Source organism: Silene latifolia, chromosome 3, assembly GCF_048544455.1.
Source record: "Silene latifolia isolate original U9 population chromosome 3, ASM4854445v1, whole genome shotgun sequence".
NCBI classification, from domain to species: domain Eukaryota; kingdom Viridiplantae; phylum Streptophyta; class Magnoliopsida; order Caryophyllales; family Caryophyllaceae; genus Silene; species Silene latifolia.
Window position 1 is genome coordinate 92324874 of NC_133528.1, and position 14617 is coordinate 92339490.

A 14617-nucleotide genomic window follows, 5' to 3' on the forward strand; every position below is an offset into this window, starting at 1 on the left:
GCCTTAGAATTAAACTCAAGATCACGAAGCAAGAGCTAATTCCGCCTCAAACACTAAGTAATTAGAGGTTTTCCGCACTAAGCAAGAAGAAAATTGATTGAAAACTTCAGTTTCAAACTCATATTTTAATTCACTCAAATCTGAAGTTCTCATGTGCCTAGCTTGGTTTATATAGACCAAGGCTTACAATCTTGACCCTTAATTACAAGTTACATCTAAGGGCTACAAAATGAGCAGCTAAAGGACATAAAAAACGGCAGCCAAGGTACTTACACAATGCTGAAACAGAAAATGACATAAAGCAAAGAAAAGCTAAAGTAAACTAATAGTCCAATCTTCCTTGTTTGTTAGCTCAACTTCTTATTTATGATTATATGGACTGATTGGAGGCCTTCGAGAACCGTGTAAGGCTCTTTTGCAGCTCTAAAAAGTCTCTTGAGCTTTGTTGGATCAAAAGAGGAAAGATTGATAGCGACATTTTGCTCATTGTTCAAAACCGGGTCCCCTTGTACCTTTGCTTTAGTTCTTCAAATAATTTCTGAATGGTAACCCTTGGAGATAAAAGATCTTACACAAAAACATCCTAAACTCACCAAAGATGTGAAATAAGGCGGTTGGAGGCATGACTTCTTCGGCGGAATTGAAGTTGGACCTCGATTGTTGGTGACGGTTCAAAACCCGGTTTGGAGAGCATCTTAGAAAATCAGACGCGTTTTGGAAGAGGCATATCTCTTAGACAATTACTTAACTAAGCTAAGATATTATTGAAACATAATCTGAAAATGCAAAATAAAAGTAAAGCTTGGACCGTCCTCTCCTTGGTAAACGTGCCACCATCAGCTCCTCTAAACCATACTTAGCAACGTAACAAAGGAAGGATAATTGGAACCCATCGATTGAGAATTACGGGCCAACATCAGACCTTCACCTTGAGTGTTCACAACTAACTCGTCCAGCTCATTACCCAACTCCGAGTCATTAGCTTGGTCATTAGCTTGGTTCGCATCAACGAGTCACATTCACTAATAAACAAGGACGAATGGTTCACACAACGAGTCACAAGGGCTAATGAACAAAGACAAATGGTTCACACAACGAGTCACATTCACTAATGAACAAGGACACACGAGGAGTCACATTCACTAATAAACAAGGATAAATGGCTTACACAACGAGTCAAAAGGACTAATGTACAAGGACAAATGGTTCACACAATGAGTCACATTTACTAATAAACAAGGACAAATGGTTCACACAATGAGTCACAACGGCTAAAGAACAAGAACAAATAGTTCACACGAGTCACAAGGACTAATGAACAAGGACAAATGGTTTACACAACGAGTTACAATTACAAATGAACAAGGACAAATGGTTCACACAACGAGTCACATTCACTAATGAAAAAAGACAAATGGTTCCCACAACGACTCATATTCACTAATAAACAAGGACAAATGGTTTACACAACGAGTCACAAGGACTAATGAACAAGGAACAATGGTTCACACAACGAGTCACAAGGGCTAATGAACAAGAACATATGGTTAACACAACGAGTCACATGGAGTAATGAACAATTACAATTGTTTAACACAACTTGTCACAAAGACTAATGAACAAGGACAAATGGTTCACACAACGAGTCACATTCACTAATAAACAAGGACAAGGACAAATGGTTCACACAACGAGTCACATTTGCTAATAAACAGGGACAAATGGTTCACACAACGAGTCACATGGACAAATGAACAATTATAAATGTTTAACACAACGAGTCACAAAGACTAATGAACATGGACAAATGGTTCACACAACGAGTCACATTCACTAATAAACAAGGTCAAATGGTTCACACAATGAGTCATAAAGGCTAATGAAAAAGGACAAATGGTTCACACAACGAGTCACATTCACTAATAAAGAAGGGCAATGGTTCACACAACGAGTCACAAGGGCTAATAAACAAGGACAAATGGTTCACACAACAAGTCACATGGACTAATGAACAATTACAATTGTTTAACACAATAAGTCACAAGAACTAATGAACAAGGACAAATGGTTCACACAACGTGTCACAAGGGCTAATGAACAAGGACAAATAGTTCACACAACGAGTCACCTTCACTAATGAACAAGGACAAATGGTTCACACAACGACTCACAGTCAGTAATAAACAAGGACAAATGGTTTACACAATGAGTCACAAGGACTAATGAACAAGGACAAATGGTTCACACAACGAGTCACATTTAAAATAAACAAGGACAAATGGTTCACACAACGAGTTACAAGGGCTAATGAACAAGAACAATTGGTTCACACAACGAGTCACGTGGACTAATGAACAATTATAATTGTTTAACACAACTTGTCACAAAGACTAATGAACAAGGACAAATGGTTCACACAACGAGTCACATTCACTAATAAACAAGGACAAATGGTTCACACAACGAGTCACATGGACTAATGAACAATTTCAATTGTTTAACACAACGAGTCACAAAGACTAATGAACAAGGACATATGGTTCACACAACGAGTCACAAGGGCTAATGAACAAGGACAAATGGTTCACACAATGAGTCACATGGACTAATGAACAATTACAATCGTTCAACACAACGAGTAACAAAGACTAATTAACAAGGACAAATAGTTTACACAACGAGTCACATTCACTAATAAAAAAGGACAAATGGTTCACACAACGAGTCACAAGGGCTAATGAACAAAGACAAATGGTTCACACAACGAGTCACATTCACTAATGAACAAGGACACACAACGAGTCACATTCACTAATAAACAAGAGAAATGGCTTACACAACGAGTCAAAAGGACTAATGTACAAGGACAAATGGTTCACACAACGAGTCACATTTACTAATAAACAAGGACAAATGGTTCACACAATGAGTCACAATGGGTAATGAACAAGGACAAATAGTTCACACGAGTCACAAGGACTAATGAACCAGAACAAATGGTTTACACAACGAGTCACATTCACTAATGAACAAAGACAAATGGTTCCCACAACGACTCATATTCACTAATAAACAAGGACAAATGGTTTACACAACGAATCACAAGGACTAATGAACAAGGACAAATGGTTCACACAACGAGTCACAAGGGCTAATGAACAAGAACATATGGTTAACACAACGAGTCACATGGACTAATGAACAATTACAATTGTTTAACACAACTTGTCACAAAGACAAATGGACAAGGAAAAATGGTTCACACAACGAGTCACATTGACTAATAAACAAGGACAAGGACAAATGGTTCACACAACGAGTCACATTTGCTAATAAACAGGGACAAATGGTTCACACAACGAGTCACATGGACTAATGAACAATTACAATTGTTTAACACAACGAGTCACAAAGACTAATAAACATGGACAAATGGTTCACACAACGAGTCACATTCACTAATAAACAAGGACAAATGGTTCACACAATGAGTCATAAGGGCTAATGAAAAAGGACAAATGGTTCACACAACGAGTCGCATTCACTAATAAAGTAGGACAATGGTTCACACAACGAGTCACAAGGGCTAATAAACAAGGACAAATGGTTCACACAACGAGTCATATGGACTAATGAACAATTACAATTGTTTAACACAATAAGTCACAAGAACTAATGAACAAGGACAAATGGTTCACACAACGTGTCACAAGGGCTAATGAACAAGGACAAATAGTTCACACAACGAGTCACCTTCACTAATGAACAAGGACAAATGGTTCACACAACGACTCACATTCACGAATAAACAAGGACAAATGGTTTACACAACGAGTCACAAGGACTAATGAACAAGGACAAATGGTTCACACAACGAGTCACATTTAAAATAAACAAGGACAAATGGTTCACACAACGAGTCACAAGGGCTAATGAACAAGAACAAATGGTTCACACAACGAGTCACATGGACTAATGAACCATTACAATTGTTTAACCCAACTTGTCACAAAGACTAATGAACAAGGACAAATGGTTCACACAACGAGTCACATTCACTAATAAACAAGGACAAATGGTTCACACAACGAGTCACAAGGGCTAATGAACAAAGACAAATGGTTCACACAACGAGTCACATTCACTAATAAACAAGGACACACAACGAGTTACATTCACTAATAAACAAGGACAAATGGCTTACACAACGAGTCAAAAGGACTAATGTACAAGGACAAATGGTTCACACAACGAGTCACATTTACTAATAAACAAGGACAAATGGTTCACACAATGAGTCACAACGGGTAATGAACAAGGACAAATAGTTCACACGAGTCACAAGGACTAATGAACAAGGACAAATGGTTTACACAACGAGTTACAATTAAAAATGAACAAGGTCATATGGTTCACACAACGAGTCACAAGGGCTAATGAACAAGAACATATGGTTAACACAACGAGTCACATGGACTAATGAACAATTACAATTGTTTAACACAACTTGTCACAAAGACTAATGGACAAGGACAAATGGTTCACACAACGAGTCACATTGACTAATAAACAAGGACAAGGACAAATGGTTCACAAAACGAGTCGTCACATTTGCTAATAAACAGGGACAAATGGTTCACACAACGAGTCACATGGACTAATGAACAATTACAATTGTTTATCACAACGAGTCACAAAGACTAATAAACATGGACAAATGGTTCACACAACGAGTCACATTCACTAATAAACAAGGACAAATGGTTCACACAATGAGTCATAAGGGCTAATGAAAAAGGACAAATGGTTCACACAACGAGTCACATTCACTAATAAAGTAGGACAATGGTTCACACAACGAGTCACAAGGGCTAATAAACAAGGACAAATGGTTCACACAACGAGTCACATGGACTAATGAACAATTACAATTGTTTAACACAATAAGTCACAAGAACTAATGAACAAGGACAAATGGTTCACACAACGTGTCACAAGGGCTAATGAACAAGGACAAATAGTTCACACAACGAGTCACCTTCACTAATGAACAAGGACAAATGGTTCACACAACGACTCACATTCACGAATAAACAAGGACAAATGGTTTACACAACGAGTCACAAGGACTAATGAACAAGGACAAATGGTTCACACAACGAGTCACATTTAAAATAAACAAGGACAAATGGTTCACACAACGAGTCACAAGGGCTAATGAACAAGAACAAATGGTTCACACAACGAGTCACATGGACTAATGAACAATTACAATTGTTTAACACAACTTGTCACAAAGACTAATGAACAAGGACAAATGGTTCACACAACGAGTCACATTCACTAATAAACAAGGACAAATGGTTCACACAACGAGTCACATGGACTTGAAGGAAATGTAGATCTATATATACTAACATACTCATATATATTTTAATTTAATTTGTCATAAAATTAAAGATTGATCTTATGCATGCAAAAATTAAAACAAAATAAGGAAGAAACATTATTCTTACATTGTATTTTTGGATATTTGGGCACTAGTAAGGTCACCTACCTTACTAGTTCTTGAGCTCTCCAAATGGATGAACAAGGTTCAAATTAGAACCTCTCCCAAAAGCATATACCCAAGGAACACTCATAACAACCAACATTATTTAGATCTAATAATAATATTAGTTTTACTATAAAATTGACACAAAAATAAATTGTATTTTTCTCTTGAAGATCTCGGTCAAGAGGGAGTATTTTGTGTGGTTTATTTCTCTAGAAATCTCATAAAATGTAGAGAGCATACTAATTTTCTTACTCTAGAAAATTGTTGTATTGAATGAATGAATATTGAAAAGAAAAACTCACTTTTCTTTTCTCATATGGTTGGCCGAAATATTGGCCTTGGGTAGTATGCCCAATGCTTTTTATTTTTGCTCTTTTCAAAAGCTTAGGGTTGCATGGCTAGAAGGTAGTCTTTCATCATTATGTTTTCCACTCATATGAAAACACAATATTAACCCCATACTCCTTCTAATTTCGGCATTTTCATAATAAAATGGATGGTCCATTTTATTTTGTCATTTGTCAATTTTGTCACATGTAACATGTTACATGACATGTCACAATGTAATGTATTTTTAACATATTAAAAATCAACATACTCATAAAATATGTCATTTACAAAATCGACTAGTAATTCGTAATTACTCGTACCAAAAATGTTTCCAAATTATAAATTACAACATTCTGTATTTATAATAATTTATTCATTCCGTTTCAATTGTTTTCGTAAACAATAATTTCATCTAAGTAATAAAACAATTCGATTACTTAGACCGTGTCTCATTTAATCATATTTACAATAAGATACGTAAATTATACTCACAAAATCATCCGTCAATTTTAAGCAATTTAATTAACTCGTATCGGTATACGATTAATTAAATAATCAATTAAGAGTATTTCCCTATAGGTATGACCTAAGGGGATCAATGGATCACCACCGTCGCACGCACGTAATGTCAAACTCTAGTCACCCAATCATTACCGATATGTGTGGACCAGTTGATTGTAAAATATTACATCCCACATGTATTCTTAAAATGAGATTTAATAATGATATTTAAATCATGTGATCGTACTATTGTTGAGGACACATTTCCCAACAATCTCCCACTTGTCCTCGACAAGTGTGCGTCACCAATTCTCTTGTCCTATTACTATCTCCCACTCAATGCAAGGTGTCTTTCAGGTCGTACTTGCAAGTGATCATATCGAGAGTGGTTTCCTCGATCTGGAGAATAACTGTTTGACCGGATTTATCCACTCTGGATACCTTCCGAGCGTGGCCACGCATTTCCGATTCATTCGCTCGAGTGGCCCCGAGATATTGTTTTAACCCTGACAAGGGGATGGACAATTCCTATCGCACTCATTCCCTTCGACTAGCCACAGCCATCATAACCCAAAATATGCCCATTTGACCCCATTTACGAAGGTCGTAGTAACACAAATCAAAGTTAATCTGAAACTGTGCCATCTTAGGCGAACAGTCTTTAGTCAAAAGAATCGACTCATTAGAATACTATAGTAGCTCTCGCCACGACCAGGCTATATAAATTTGCCAGAACTCTATAAGCGGTCATAAGGCCCGACAAAATGTTCCTAACAGTCTGCCTATGTGATCGACTAGTCATCCCACATGACTCTATGGTACTTGAACTTGCCATCAATCGCATCACACTCTAGTCACTTCGAGACGTCACCTCATACAAGTGACTAAGGGCGAATACCATGCTAATCCGTGTTCACTTTAACGGGGTTCAATTGTCTCTACAACTCGTTTGGATGTAACAAAGTATAATAAAAGAGTTTTAAAGTAAAACTCGAACGACAAATGTGATTATCACATATCAATAGTCAATGCCTGATTACTATTTCATGTTCTATAATCTAATTTGATCTTGTATGTAGTTGTTCATTTCAATTTAATTGAAATGGCATGACTCATCATGTTAAGCATATGAGAAGGCTTTGGTTAGTAGGTTTTATCAATTTCTTGTACCTTATTCAACCTTACTACATACTCGTTTTCCTTTGTAATGTATATCTTTGCATCACAAAACTTTCTGAGTACGTGTCGAGATCCAATCAAGACATAGGCCCTCTAGCCTAAGAATAGCTCCCACTGTTTTCACAGTGTGCGGGACTCTTCCTCCTGCACATCTCATGATTGCAAGTGTACTCAATTTCCGTTGTAAATATTTCTCATTGTTCTTTATTGTCTAGAACAATTCTAGAAAATCTACTTCTTAATTAACATAGCCACAATGGTATCTTAACCATCCTAATGTGTTTTGATTATGGTTTTGTCGGAAACCATGTGCAATCTCAATTGTCAATTGTCACTTGTGTAACACCCTTACACAAAATTGCATCAAAAACACTTTGTTTTACTTCCTTAATGCTTCTGCAAGCACTTAAGGGTAATATTTATGGCTTACATGGTAAAGATTACTTAAATTCGATTTTGAAAAACAATTCATCATACTCGAAGTATATGAAGTGTTATACATCATTACTCATTTAATTGATCCGGCAGCGGAAGCAAATGGAATCAATCAAATATGTTCAATTTAATTGAACTTAGTCATGAATATTATCAACACAAGACTTCTTATATGACGCTAATATCACGTGGATTTATCTACATAAATCTAGATATTTAAAGATGTATTATATTACTCCAAAAGTCTTAAATCATTCTTAATGATCAATATGTCATCCACATATCGGACTAATTAAAATTTCCGTAACTCCCACTAAACTCCATGTATAAATACAACTTCTCGACTTATCGAGAAAAGTTTTATCACATGATCAAAAACAATGATTCCAACTCATTGATGTCCTACTTAAGATTCTCTCTTAAGTTTCACATTATCTTAGGATTGCAAGAATCTACTAAACTCAAGACATGTATTGAATACATTCCTTCTATTGAAGAAGTGGGTTTTAGATTCACTCGCTATGTATTTCATAATAATGAAACACAATCCCTAAGAAGATCCAAATAGACTTAAGCATTTCAACTGGTGCAAAACCCTTTGCAACCAATCAAACCTTGAAATCTCTCTTTATTAGTGCAAAACCCTTTGCAACTAATCAAGCCTTTTATATTGGATTTTCATGGCTCTAAGCCTTGTAGTGAGTTGTGACTTAAACACTCTCATGTAAGTCATATGTTCATTACTTTCTAGAAGTATCAATTTGAATCAAACGATTTCTCTTGTAAGTTATAAGCTCTTTGCTTTCTTAAAAGTAGCATGAATTCATCATTTTCAACAAGTGACGAACTTTAACCTCCTAGGTTTTAAAGAAACAACGTCTTACACAAAACATCTCATGTAGCCAAGAAAGACCAGTTTCTTGCGACATAACATCTTTGTGGCTCTTTGAATAATTTCTCCCACTCTGTCTTCTAGAAATAAACTTGTATTTTAGAAAGACAGCTTCATGAGCCGCAAACCCGTCGTACTCGTGATAATTGAAAGGGAAAAATGAGCATTTGTTTCTTGTGAAAACTTACAAACATGGTACCCTTACCATTTCATATCTCATATGATTCGATTTAGTGGAAAAATAATTTAGACAAAAATGATAATATCCCCAAAAGTATCAAGTAACTCAAAGTAACTTGATTGAAGTTCAAACCATATCGAATAGCGTTTGATTTCTTATCCAACCACACATTATTCCATAATGCGTGCTAAGAGAGATTAACTTGTGATACTATATCACATTTCCTTTGGCTTATATCAAAGTCTTCACTTTGATAATCCCATCACGACTAAATCGTGATTCCTTGAACTCTTTAAACTTCTTCAAAGATTTTTCTATTTACCTTATTAAGTGAACACATTAGCGTCAACTTAAATCGTTGGTAAAAGAAAATGATCAACCTATTTTGGATCAATGATTTACAACCTCGATCTCCTTTTCAACCAAAAGGCACGAGACATCTTGCTTTGAATACAAGATACGCATATACCATTAACAATCTAATGGTTTCAAGAGTACTCGATAACTCTTTGCGTTCATCATTCCAAAATTTAAGGTTTAATCTTGGGTTACCAATTTGAGTCTTGCATCATCTTCATGATATATCGTTCTAGTTTGGTTTAGAATATTATCACCTTGATAATGGGCTAGCCATATATCAAATCGTGGTGTAAAGGGTCACAAAAGTGAAACCTCTTTTGTATCTTTACAAGTATGTATTCTTATTTAGAGTTTATGTACTTAATAGTCACAATTAAGTACAACTCCAAACCCGAAAACTAGATTGAGTACACAATGACTCTATCTCTCGACATCATTGATGCTAGTCGTCATATTCTAATCATTCTATGTATCAAGTACAACGATGTAAACCACCACCGGTTTCTAATATTGACGAAGTGGTACTAGCAAAATTTATGCCAATCATATAAACATTTAAAGAAGAAGATCCTATTAGATGTCCCACAACTAATTTGTTGATTCTTCAATAATTTGGGGTAGTTTCCTTTCTAGTGTCCAACATTTAAGACAATGGAAACTTTATCGGTCGGAATTGATAGGTTTAGTATCGTCATTCTCAACAACTTTACCTTTAACATTACCTTGTATCAATTCCATTATTATCTTTACTTCTTGAACCTCGTCCTCATCTTAACGGTTTAAGAGAATGCTCCCACTCATTTCAATGAGTCTTTGCTTTGAGAAGCAAAATTGAATTCATGAAGATTACTCTTCATTTGTTCGTTTTAGTCTTAAAACTTTCATTGAAGTGGTTGCGTTATTTTGGTCAATTACGAATTCTGAAAATCTAAGCACCAAAACAATTTATCGCTTCAAGGTACTTAATTCATTTAAGTATATGAAAAACAATCCATTGTAAGTAGATGTGTTAGTCTAGAATCAAAAACCTGTTTGATAATGAATAACATTAATCTATACTCCTTGCAAGAGATCCTTAGCAATGGTTCATTTGAGGTTTTAGAAGCAAATTCATATTTGTCTTTAGTTACGATGTTTTAAGGAGACTTGAATCAACAATCGAAATGATATCGTATATGAATTGTGGTAAAGAAATAGAACAATAATAACGGAATAGTGGAAAACTTAACATTAATCGTTATAATAATACTTGTAAATAAGAAGTAAAGCATTTACATAGTGACCTCTACCCAACTATGATAAATGATTCCAAGACCCAAATTCATATTGACTTAGGCACGGTGGGGCCGATACATCCTTTATCAATATAACTCGGTGGATTAACGTTTAATCGATTCTACTTTTAGAACTCTTGGTCGATAATATTACATTAACATTTATCTTAAGCCCAAAACACATCCGACAAGGGCACGGTGGGGCCGATACATCCCTTATCAAAAACTTTTGTTTAGTTCAATCCAAATTTCGAATAAATGTGTCCATGATCCAAATCCACATCAACTTGGGCACGGTGTGGCCGATACATCCCTTATCAACATGAATTCGGTGGATAGACATTTATCACCCACTTCCCCTACGTAACAAGGTTTGTACCCCGGTGTGGCCGAGCGCACTCCCTCACGAAATAGGTTTTCATGGTTTCTACTCTTTGGTAAGGCTAAGTCTCAATTGTTTATTTTAGCGAGAGGTCATGTCAATTTATTATCTATCACGTTTTAAGTGAACTAAAGCGGTGAACTACGATAATTGTAATTGACACGGTCGATAAACTCGATAAAATGACAATGCATGTTTTAGTTATGGCGATTTAGCGATGCATGTGACATAAAAATAAAATGCAAGCATAAAATAAATCCTAGTATGGCCTTCCTAAAAATAGAAAATCTAATTAACTATTACATATTCGGAAACCAACTCCATTGGTCCCATGAACTTCGGTTTGTTGGGAAATGTGTCCTCAACAATAGTGCGATCACATGATTTAAATATCATTACTAAATCTCATTTTAAGAATACAATTGGGAAGTAATATTGTTACTGTCAACTGGTCAACATATATCGGTAATGATTGGCTGACTAGAGTTTGACATTACTGTCGTGTGACGGTGGTGATCAGTTGACCCCCTAGGTCATACCTATAGGGCAATTCTCTTAATTGATCATTTAATTAATCGTATAATGTTACGAGTTAATTAAATTATTTGAAAAATTGACGGACATTTTTGGAAGTAAAATTTACGTATCAAATTGAAATGTGATTAAATGAGATACGGTCTGAGTAATTGAATTGTATCATTACTCGGATGAAATTATTGTTTAAAGAAACGATTGGACTTGAATGAATTATTATAAATGCGATTTATAAAAGGGCAAAATATTTTGGTACAAGTAATTATGAATTACTAGGTCAATTTTGTATATGACGTATTTTAATACGTTGATTTTTAATATATTAAAAATACATAAACAATTTATGTTACATATGACATGTGACATATTGACATTTGACAAAAATAATATGAAATCCATATTACATTATGGACCGAAATAATGAGGCTTAATTAACATATTGTGTTAATTTAGATTAGTGGAATACATCATTGCTTCTCTAATTTAGGCATGCACACCTAGTGTTTTTGTGTAAGACCACAAAGACCATGCATTGGCCATCTCTCCTCACCCTACCCGGTTTCACATAGAAAAGAACAAGAGTTCTTTTCTTATTTTTCTATTATGCACTATATGGATTAGTGTGTGAAAATATTCATTCATTCATTCTAATCAAAAATTATTTTTAGTGTGACAAAATAATCACTCTTCCTCTCCTATTCTCTCAACCGGTTTTGAGAGCTCAAAACCAAATATTTTTGGTTCAATTTTTCTACAAAATTAATATCACACTAGTACTTGTAATATTAATTTGATTAAGAGGAAGCCTTGGGTATAATACATAGGGAGAGATCTTACACTTAGATCTTTGTTCTTCCATTGGAAAAGCTCAAGAACAAGAAGAGAAAGGAGATCTCTCTTGTGCCCTAATAGCCGAAATACACAATGTAAGGACATTATTTCTCTTCTCTTTTATTAATGTTTGCATGCATAAAATCCGTTTTAATTTTATGACAAATTAATTAGACATATATGAGTATGTTAAATATGTATATGAATCTACATTTCCTTCAATCGGTATCAAGAGCCACGGTTGTTTGCATGCAAATTGGTTAAAAGTTTTTCCGAGTTATATGAATAACAAAATAAAACTTGTAAAATTTGTGTTATTATGATATATCACGAAATAATTACATGCATGTTAATATTTCTGGTCCTAAAGTGTTTTAGGATATTTTGGTTAATTTTTCGGATTTTTATTGTTCATATTTAATAATAATGACATTTAAATGTGATTTTATGAGTAAAAATGTCATTTTTGGTCGAAAATTAGCTATACTTCGAATTTTCACTTGGTTTTTGGATATGTTGTCACATATATTATTTTGAGATAACCTGTAATTTTTCATAATTTTTGCACTTGTTATGCTCGAAAAATGAATTTTTCAATATTAAATATGGATTTAAGAGAAAAATAGGTTAATATGAGTTAAATTTCGAATCTGGTCATAGAAAATTTATATGTTGTCACATGCAATTTTACAAGATGTGTGTAAAATAATTGGCTATAAAGAAGTCTTTTAGCATGATTTATGAATTTTTGAAGAAAAATGACATAAATAGTGACATTATTAGTGAAAATTAATAAAATATATTCTATGACTTAGGAAAAACGTCTAATGTTGCATTTTATTGTATTTTTCAGATCTAAAATTGAAAAGTTAATGAAAATAATTTTTTCATGTTTTTATGATTATTTTATTAAATATCGATAAACCGCAACATTGTTTTTCCGGAAAATTTTCGAAATTTTTAACCTAAGATTTTGAACATTATGAGTGTCATGGAATTTTTCCAGAATGTTCATGAATTTAAATTTCAAATTTTGAATTTATTTGAAATTTTGTGATTTATTTGAAGTTTAATAGCTTATTTTGTAATTTTGGTCCATTTATGAACAATTTTGTAAATAAAAGTTAATTATGGTCAAATTACTAGTGGAGACTATATTTTGAGTCCTAAGAGGTTAGGGTAATTAACGTATGCATAAATATGAGTTTATGCATTTTTGTGATTATAAAATGTTGAAATCACGCAAATCCGTAAAAACCGAGTAATATATGATATTGGCTAATTAAAGGCGATTTAGCATAAAAATTGAGCATGTTCATACATATTATAATGCTGCATTTTTCTTTATGATTGTCATAATTTTAATTTATGTAATTTTGAATTATGTAATTTACTTAGTATGGCCTTAGATTTTTAATTGGTATTTCCCGAAATGTATGGGAATATCGATTCGGTTGTAATTTTTATTGTGATCTCGTATCACCGTTTTGTAATTTAATAGATTTATTTTATTTTAGTTACAAATGTATAATAGGAAATTATGTAATTTATTATGTAATTTTATTCATTCCGGAGTTCCAAAAGACGGATTTCTTCAAGAATGGCGATACATAAAGACGGTGTTACCTCGAGATGTGTGCCACAACCCAAGTTCAAGGGACCAATGGAGTTGGTTTCCGAATATGTAATAGATTAATAGTTTTTCTATTTTAGGAAAGGCCATACTAGGATTCATTTACTTTTATGCTTGCATTTTATTTTATGTCGCATGCATCGCTAAATCGCCATAACTAAACATGCATTGTTATTTTATCGAGTTTATCGACCGTGTCAATTCGAATTATCGTAGTTCACCGCTTTAGTTCACTTAAAACGTGATAGATAATAAATTGACATGACCTCTCGCTAAAACAACTAATTGAGACATAGCCTTACCAAATAGTAGAAACCATGAAAACCTATTTCGCGAGGGAGTGCACTCGGCTACCCCGGGTACAAACCTTGTTACGTAGGGGAAGTGGGTGATAAATGTCTAATCCACCGAATTCATATTGATGAGGGTTTCATCGGCTACCCCGTGCCTAAATTGATATGGGTTTGGATAATGGACACATTTATTCGAAATTTGGATTGAACTCAACAAAAGTAATTGATAAGGGTT